The sequence below is a fragment of the Sipha flava genome, unplaced genomic scaffold (assembly GCF_003268045.1).
Source record: "Sipha flava isolate LNK unplaced genomic scaffold, YSA_version1 122_pilon_pilon, whole genome shotgun sequence".
Lineage (NCBI taxonomy): Eukaryota > Metazoa > Arthropoda > Insecta > Hemiptera > Aphididae > Sipha > Sipha flava.
Window position 1 is genome coordinate 976662 of NW_020271748.1, and position 8266 is coordinate 984927.

Sequence of the window (8266 nt, forward strand, 5' to 3'; positions counted from 1 at the left end):
AATAGCTTATAACTTCTTACAACATTTTTCTAGAACGTACATATATATTAATACTGTATAATCAATTACACATTTACAAATAAAACATTTAAACACATCACGTACACCCATGAGATATAGCATGAGGCTATCTATACTATTCCTTTTCGATTTTCCATTTCAATCAACACATTAACATTATAATTACGTATATGATTATATAATGATCATTTTCTCCTTTAAAAAAAATAAACAATCGAGTAGTGATGACCCAAAGCTGATAGGGGATAAAAATTCACTTCGAGATATGTATTATTCGAGATACCTAATTTTAATTTATCAAAATTAAATCAAAACTTCGAATTATGTAATGAAATATAATTTTAAAATTGTACAAGAAAAAAACAATATGAATCATAACTTATGATAAATATTTGTACATAAATGTTATTACAAAATCTTCTGATTTACTTATAATTTTGAATATAGAAGTATCCGCGCCTTCGACAGATACAAATAACTGCCTAACAGTTTGTAATGACATTACTTGGTTCACCATAATCATATTTAAAAAAATTTCTGGCTCATTAGGAATCACTATTTGACATATTTATACCCATTATTTCGTTATTAGTTAACTGACTACATTTTCAGCATACTATTGAAATGCCTGTTGTTCATTATTAAGTTTGTCTACGTTAATTTTCAAATCATACCAACATCATCATCATCGTCATTGTTTTCTAAACATATATCACTGCTCTTTATTAAAATAGAATTCAGCTTTTTTAAAACAATTGTATTTGGTTATACATTACTATACATACTAACCAACATATTTACTGTTATTGTGCATTCGCTAATAATCTGTTTACATCTAACGGTTTTATCTTTAATTTACAGTACAGATATAACAGATATAATAATATACTTTGACTAAGCTATTTATCACGATTTTATATTCGAGTTAATAATACTGTTAATACATGGAATGTTATGAGAATTTCTAAGGCAATAAGAAAAAAATTGAGTTATCGAGGTTCAAGTTATCACGACTCGACTGTAGTATTATTTTGGTACAGGGTTTTAATACCCACCATATAACATTTATTGTTCGACATTTTTACGATATTATTATGAATTAAATACTACGGTATACCTGCTCTAATACTCTTATAAATTATTATGATATAAAATGTGAAAATCATGTAAGTACATTCAGAAGTGGAACTAGGAATTCTTACGCCCGGAGAAAATTTTAAAATTACGCCCTATCATAAATCAATAATCAAATGCTCTTCTAGAGAATTTTTTCTAATAATTAATATACAATCATACTTATTGAGATTTAACAAAGTTAAAAATATTAAATTAGTTGTTAATAATTACAAAAATAACACCCTCTAAAATTTTACGCCCGGGGATGAATCCTAGTCTTCCACCCTCTAGTTCTGCACCTGAGTACATGTGATAAATTAATAAACAGTAATGTTTTTTAGTTCTACAACGAGAACTTGACCTAATCTATGTGAACACAATTAATAGAACTGGTTTTCGATGAAGTTGTTTATAAACATATTATGTATGTATAATGAACAAAACTCAAATTAATGATACATAAAAAATACAAAGAAGTATACATGGACTCGGTTATAAGATAACAATCAAACGATATCAGTGGCGTGGTCAGGACTTCTGTGTGGGAGGGACCATAAACTGCACCTCTAACATATCACGATTAAAATTTGTTCTCTTTTATTTTCTACTCGACATAACGGCTGTCAAATAAAACATTGATGGCTACATTTGGCAGAAAACTAAAACAAATTACACAATCGGTTGATTGATGAACAAAAAAAGTAATACCGTTTATGAAAGGAGGGGAAATAACTTCTCTGCCCACTCTTGTCACTTCACTGAACGATATTAAATTACAACCAATGATGGACACATTTTCAACGGTCTAATCTCATAATTTGTTCATAACTTTTCACACTTTTTTTATGAAGCCATGTAAAATTTGATTTCTATCGCTATATATCGTTCATCTCACACGATTCTTGTTCTTCTAGATATTATTTCGTCGGTTTTAAAATATCGTAGAACTTAGCCTCCACCACATACGTACTGGTATGGAAAGAAATTCACATGCTGAAAATTAACGTTTCACAAATATGAGTGGTTAAGTTCAATTATCGACCCTAAGTAATCAAATTTTATTATAGAGCCTATATATTTGATGAAAATAAAAATTCTTCATTCGATAAGACATGTATCTAATATGTAGAAATATTCCCAATATCAAAAGATAATCAAGATTCGTGAGTACGGCTGTATGAAAATAATTGTAATCGATGAAGTTCACCAATATTTGTTTTTTTTTCAGGCAAAATCAACGCATTTCGGCAACACTCATTTATTTTAAATCTTTGCCTAAAATTGACTACTTGCAAAAAATCGGTGTAGTTTTATTAATTTGTAACGCTAAAGGTGGGTATAACGTTAAGATATTCATCGTTTAACTAAACACTGCTGACTGTTACTCCTTCTAATGGAATCACGTCGTAAAACCATAAATGTACGTACAAATATAATAGACGACTTTAATACGCCCTTGTTCAACAAAAAAAAAAGTCACTTTGACCGTTTTATTCACTGCAAGGAGTTTTAGAAAAAGACTGATTTTTCGTGAATAGTGAGCAAAAAATGAAATCACCATTGACGTTCGTGTAAAATTGTAGAAAGTCGATATACCATTATCGATTGTAGAAATAACAATAATAATTAGAGCAGTGCCCACAGTAGAAGGATTATTTTGTATTAAATAAGGTGTCGAGAGAAATTGTTTCACCACAATTATTAACGTGTTAAAAAAATAACCTCACCCATCAAATTCCTGCGCCATGGGCAAAGTTTTTTTATACCTTTTTATACACAATCGAATGCGCTCTCTGAAAACCGGATGCCGCAGAAGAATAGGACTCGCGTGGGCTTTGGGAGTGTTCCATCACCGCAATACCATAAATGGCATTAAAAAAAAGACCAACCCCCACGCAATGTTGGGTGACTCGTTTTCGCGGCAAATTTATTTTGTAGTACTCAACTGGTATCGCACGTATTCATATATATAATTTATATTATACATATACGTCTAATGACCTAACTCTAAGGTTTTCGGTCAAATGGTCATTTACAACATTTAACTTTAATGCTGTTTGCTGGTTCAATTCTGACGTCGCAATAGTTTACGAAACCATAACCCACCCACTCTGCTAATACAGCTATTATTTGTTCAACCATCATAATTTATTATTACAGTATTAAATATACGAACTGCTCGTGTAGTCATAGATCCATGATATCGTTGCTCTTTCATTCAATTCGCATCCCTTGCTCAACACACTCAACTGCATAGTATTTCCATATAATTAGTTCTTATACCGCAGAATTTTAAACAAATAGTTTATTTATTAATTTTTGTTTTGATAAACACGAGCGAAATAATTACACGTATAATTTTACGATTTTTTATTTTTTTTTTTTTTTGATTTTTACGACAATTCATACTTACCTATATTTATTAATAACTAATTTTACAAAGATTTTTTGCGTAACGAAATATTACTTATATTTAAAGTAGACAATTGTATAATAATTTTTATTTATAAATTTAATAGTAACTAATTTATACAGTAAAACCTTTTTCGTATAATCGATATATTTTTAATATTTATTCTAGTTATACTTTTATTAACGTTATGTATTAATTAAAATCTACTATAAAAATCAAAATAACTACAATCGAAAGCAATTTGAAACAGTTTTAATGTGAAACTAAAATAATGAAATACATACCTATTTTATGTACACATTGAAATGTAATTTCATTGCTGTTTCAATATTTGATTTATCTTTAGTAATAACACATTATTTTTAGCATAGCAACTGCATAATTAATAAAAAATTCATCAAACTTGAAACTTAACTGATACTGTAATGTTAAAAATTTTCTCATTTTGCAATAAATTCATGATAGTCACGTACACTCAAAAGGCCAAAAGCAAAGGTTTCGACTTTTATGATTTCAAAAATACGGCTAGCGTTCTTTATATTTTAAAATTATATATTAACATGTATGAAAATATACAAAGTGAAAGCCAACATCTGTACAGATTTTCTTTTGATATTTATTTTGTACTAGTGCTCATTAACATTCATACTATGAATTCATATGGAATTTGCTGAACGCATCCAACATGCATTCCATTAGACCAATATAATTTTCCCCATAGTCCAAATATCCTTGCACTAGGCTCAATTTCTAATTTCTTATCCCGATCGTGAAAACAACATATTCTTAAATACAGATATCTTAAATCATAATATAATAAAACAATGCACACAGCAATAATTTATTTTATTATAACGAATTCGTTGCATTATATCAATATACTCGAAACAATGCGTAGCAATTTAATCATATATTATTAAAATGCTACGCATATATATTATTATATATATATTTATCTATATTATATATATATATATATTATCTATATTATATCTATATTTTTAATTTTAATTTTAAACGTACCTATTCATTTTACACCAAGTTCAAATCATATACTCAGTATAAGCTTATTTCCATACATTTGAAAATTATAATTAAATGTCGGATCTGAAATTATTTATTATTTTCTTATTTGATTGGACAAAATTTGATTACTAATGAATAAAACAAATGAACGATCTGATACACATTTGTATTTTTATAATATTGAAACACGCTTGTTGTAACTTTTGTAAAATTAAAGATTACTTCTACAAAAAAATATTTACCTATTATCAAAATTAATAAATATCACACACCTAACTATTGTCGCATAATCATACAAACAAAAATTATTTATACAACATGTATATAATATTTATCTTGGTACATAATAATTATTAAGTATTACAGATTAAATAAAATATAATTTTTAATATAATAATATAATCTGTGGTATTATTATGTGTACATATAACATTTTAGTTGTTTATACGATCGCGTTTCGATGATTCGTGAATAAATCCGTTACAACAGTGTATAACAGTGTATTATATTTTATGTTCCTCGATATGCGCACTTAAAACGATTATTACGGAAAATAAAACAAGACGTGGAATGGGCTTTACGTCAAAATAACACCGAAAAAAAGTTTATTGCATCGATAGAACAAGTCATTTGCATGGTAATCGCAACGAAATGATCGCCCACCATAGGCGGTATATTTGATAAAAGAACATGAAAACACACGCGTGAAACCATCGTTAGTCCGCTATCGTCAGCCGGGCAGAGTAATTTGAGGTATTAAGTTTATAAAAAATAACAACACGCGCGGTCAATTGGAGATTTCCTCTCTTTTGATATAATATAGGCGTATTACAATGCAAGGAGGTACAGCGACGGTAGCGCAATTACTCGACGATGATTTCGCACACAATAGTCGTATGGAACTAACGAAATGAAAACGTAAAAGATTAACACCCGTCCGTCTGTGTTCGGGACAACGCGATAATACGAGTCTTATAATCTCTACCCAATCGATCACCGTGTTAACACCGACACTATCATTACGCACGAATCGTTCAGAATTGATATGTTCAAAAAGTAATAATTATAATAATAATACAATCGTTTTACGCTATAAGATAGGTCAAATACACAACCGTAGGAGTGTGTATAAGATGCATGTGGATTGCAATGATTGACCCAGATGCCGTTCGCGAATGTGGGCGCTTGAACGGTTAGTGGCTGCTAAACACGTTGTACCAATGAGAATAGGTATTTGTTTTATTAATTTTTTTTCATTATTCTTCGCGCGCGAGACAATAAAGGAAACGTATTTTTAACAGTCATCTGCTAACCAACGACATTATTCGATTGTGTCGATCATGTTCGTCACCTGCAGTGGCGTACATTCGGGGGAGAGGGGGAGTCCGTGTTCAAACCCCCCCTAGGGCCAAAAAAAAAAAAAAAAGAAAATTATTTTATTATTGACGACGTGTAATATATTTGTAGCTTCATTATTACGCTTTGAACTTAAATTATACAACTATACAAATATTATAATAATTAAATAATTATATTGATAGATGTTTGAAAAGTTTTGTTAACTATGCTGTTTTTATATTCCAATAGCTATTAATTTACTGTAATGTAAAAGTAAACTGTAAATTGGTAAAAAAATTGTATAAAATAATATCTATTCATAGCAATTATTTATCTATGAAAAAAAAAAAAGGATTACGATTATTTTTGTTAAATCCCTTCCCAGAGCAAAATTGAATGTATGCCACTGGTCACCTGTGTCCGCAAATAATCACGTCCTATTGCAACTTCGGACATCAAGCGACCAGGCACTACAATATTACACGAATAATGTTTATCATCTTTATAATTTTTCTTTTTCGATTCGGCAGGTTCGATATGCAAAGAAGAACGGTCGAATAGTTGTCGCGGAACGTTCTTGCTTTTTCACATTGCAACCTAGAGATTGCTACGACTCTGCTCGAATACCGTTGTACATACAATTAAACGTCACGACAATTTAATAAATATACACGATGATAATTAAATATTTAACGCTGTGTATGAGAGCCGTCGTATTAAATCAACCAGGTATACGCATAATTGTACCGGTGATGATTATATAGGCGTCGTTCGGGACGCGCAAAGAACGTAAATACTCATATGGAAATTTAAAATTCATATTACATGGTAATTTGACCAGCATGATGGTTTGGCTTAAAATATACTATCTACTATAATTGTCTTCTTCTCAGTTCATGTAAAACTGATTATTTCTAGACCGCAATCAATTAAAATCCATTCCGAATAATATTGATATATTTCCAATGCTCATTAGTTACAGATTATATTTTTAAATTTTTTAACGTTGTTAAAATTTATTATAAATGTTAAGTTGTGGTAAATTGACCAATTATTATTGATCAACTGATTCCGATCAATATTAAATGTTGTTACCTCAAGATAATCCATTTAAATGGCGAAATGCTACTATTTTGAATATTTTATAACCAACGTAGATGACTCTTAGGATAGATATAAGTAGAAACGGAATATTCTTAAATTATAAGTTACTAACTGTGGAAATAAAATTAATAATGATAATAATATTAATAAAATAATTTGAATAAAAATAATAATTCTATAATATTGGAGAAAAATTATTTTTTTACTTTTTAAATTTAATAAAATAATAGATAAATTAATATATTCTTACACGAAATAATGATTGTAAATACAATAACAAGGGTAAGGCTTACAAATTATAAATTATTCTTAGTAAGTACGCAAACTTAATCAACAAAAAAAACTTATCAAGAATAAAACTTATTAAGAAATGGTAGTATACTTCTAAAAATTAATTTATTGCAAAAAAAATATACATAGGTAGTAAAACCGTCGTCCATAACTATAACTTAACGGTGTACAAATTAAACAACGATGTACGTACGACATAAGTTATTTGTTAATATAGACTAAACGATATAATATTGTTATTCTGGCACGTATATTAAGAACGTTAAGAAACCTAAGAATATAATGGTACATAAAAATTTTGTATTTTATCGTTGTATTTTATACTTTTTCTTTCATAAGCTTTAAAATTAATTTTAAAATATTGTACATAGTTATATAACATTCGATAAAAAAAATATAATAACAATATAACGTCATATAATTTCTGATCATGGCGGTTAGAAAAAATAATTCATAATATTTCCTAGCAACAATGCACCAATTATTAATGCTCTTTGTCAACAGGAACACGAAAGACGGTCAAAATGAATAAATAACAATAATACGGTAAATATTATAGATATCACCTATAAACCTATTACATATACACCAATGGTATACACCCAGTTTTCATACTGAAAGGAAAAGAAAATTTATTTTTATTAAATCGTTGTTTAGCTTCAGTATCAGGTAGAATCGTCGGCCATATATGGGTCGGGTGCCAAAGTCCAAACGAAATCGAAACTGTACGGAATCTAAATATAAATTCTGAGATGGTATTTCTTGTATTTTTTTTTTATTTCATTTAAACGCCCCACCCTGAAAATGGACCGATGGTATACCCAAGGCGACTTTATAAATAAAAAAAATGCCTTACCATAACCAGAGTCCGAGTTCAATCGTACAACAGTATTCAGCGCGCGTTCGGTGGCGGGGGGAAGCCGAGGAGTGGCCAAGGGGAAGGTGGGTGTTTTAAAT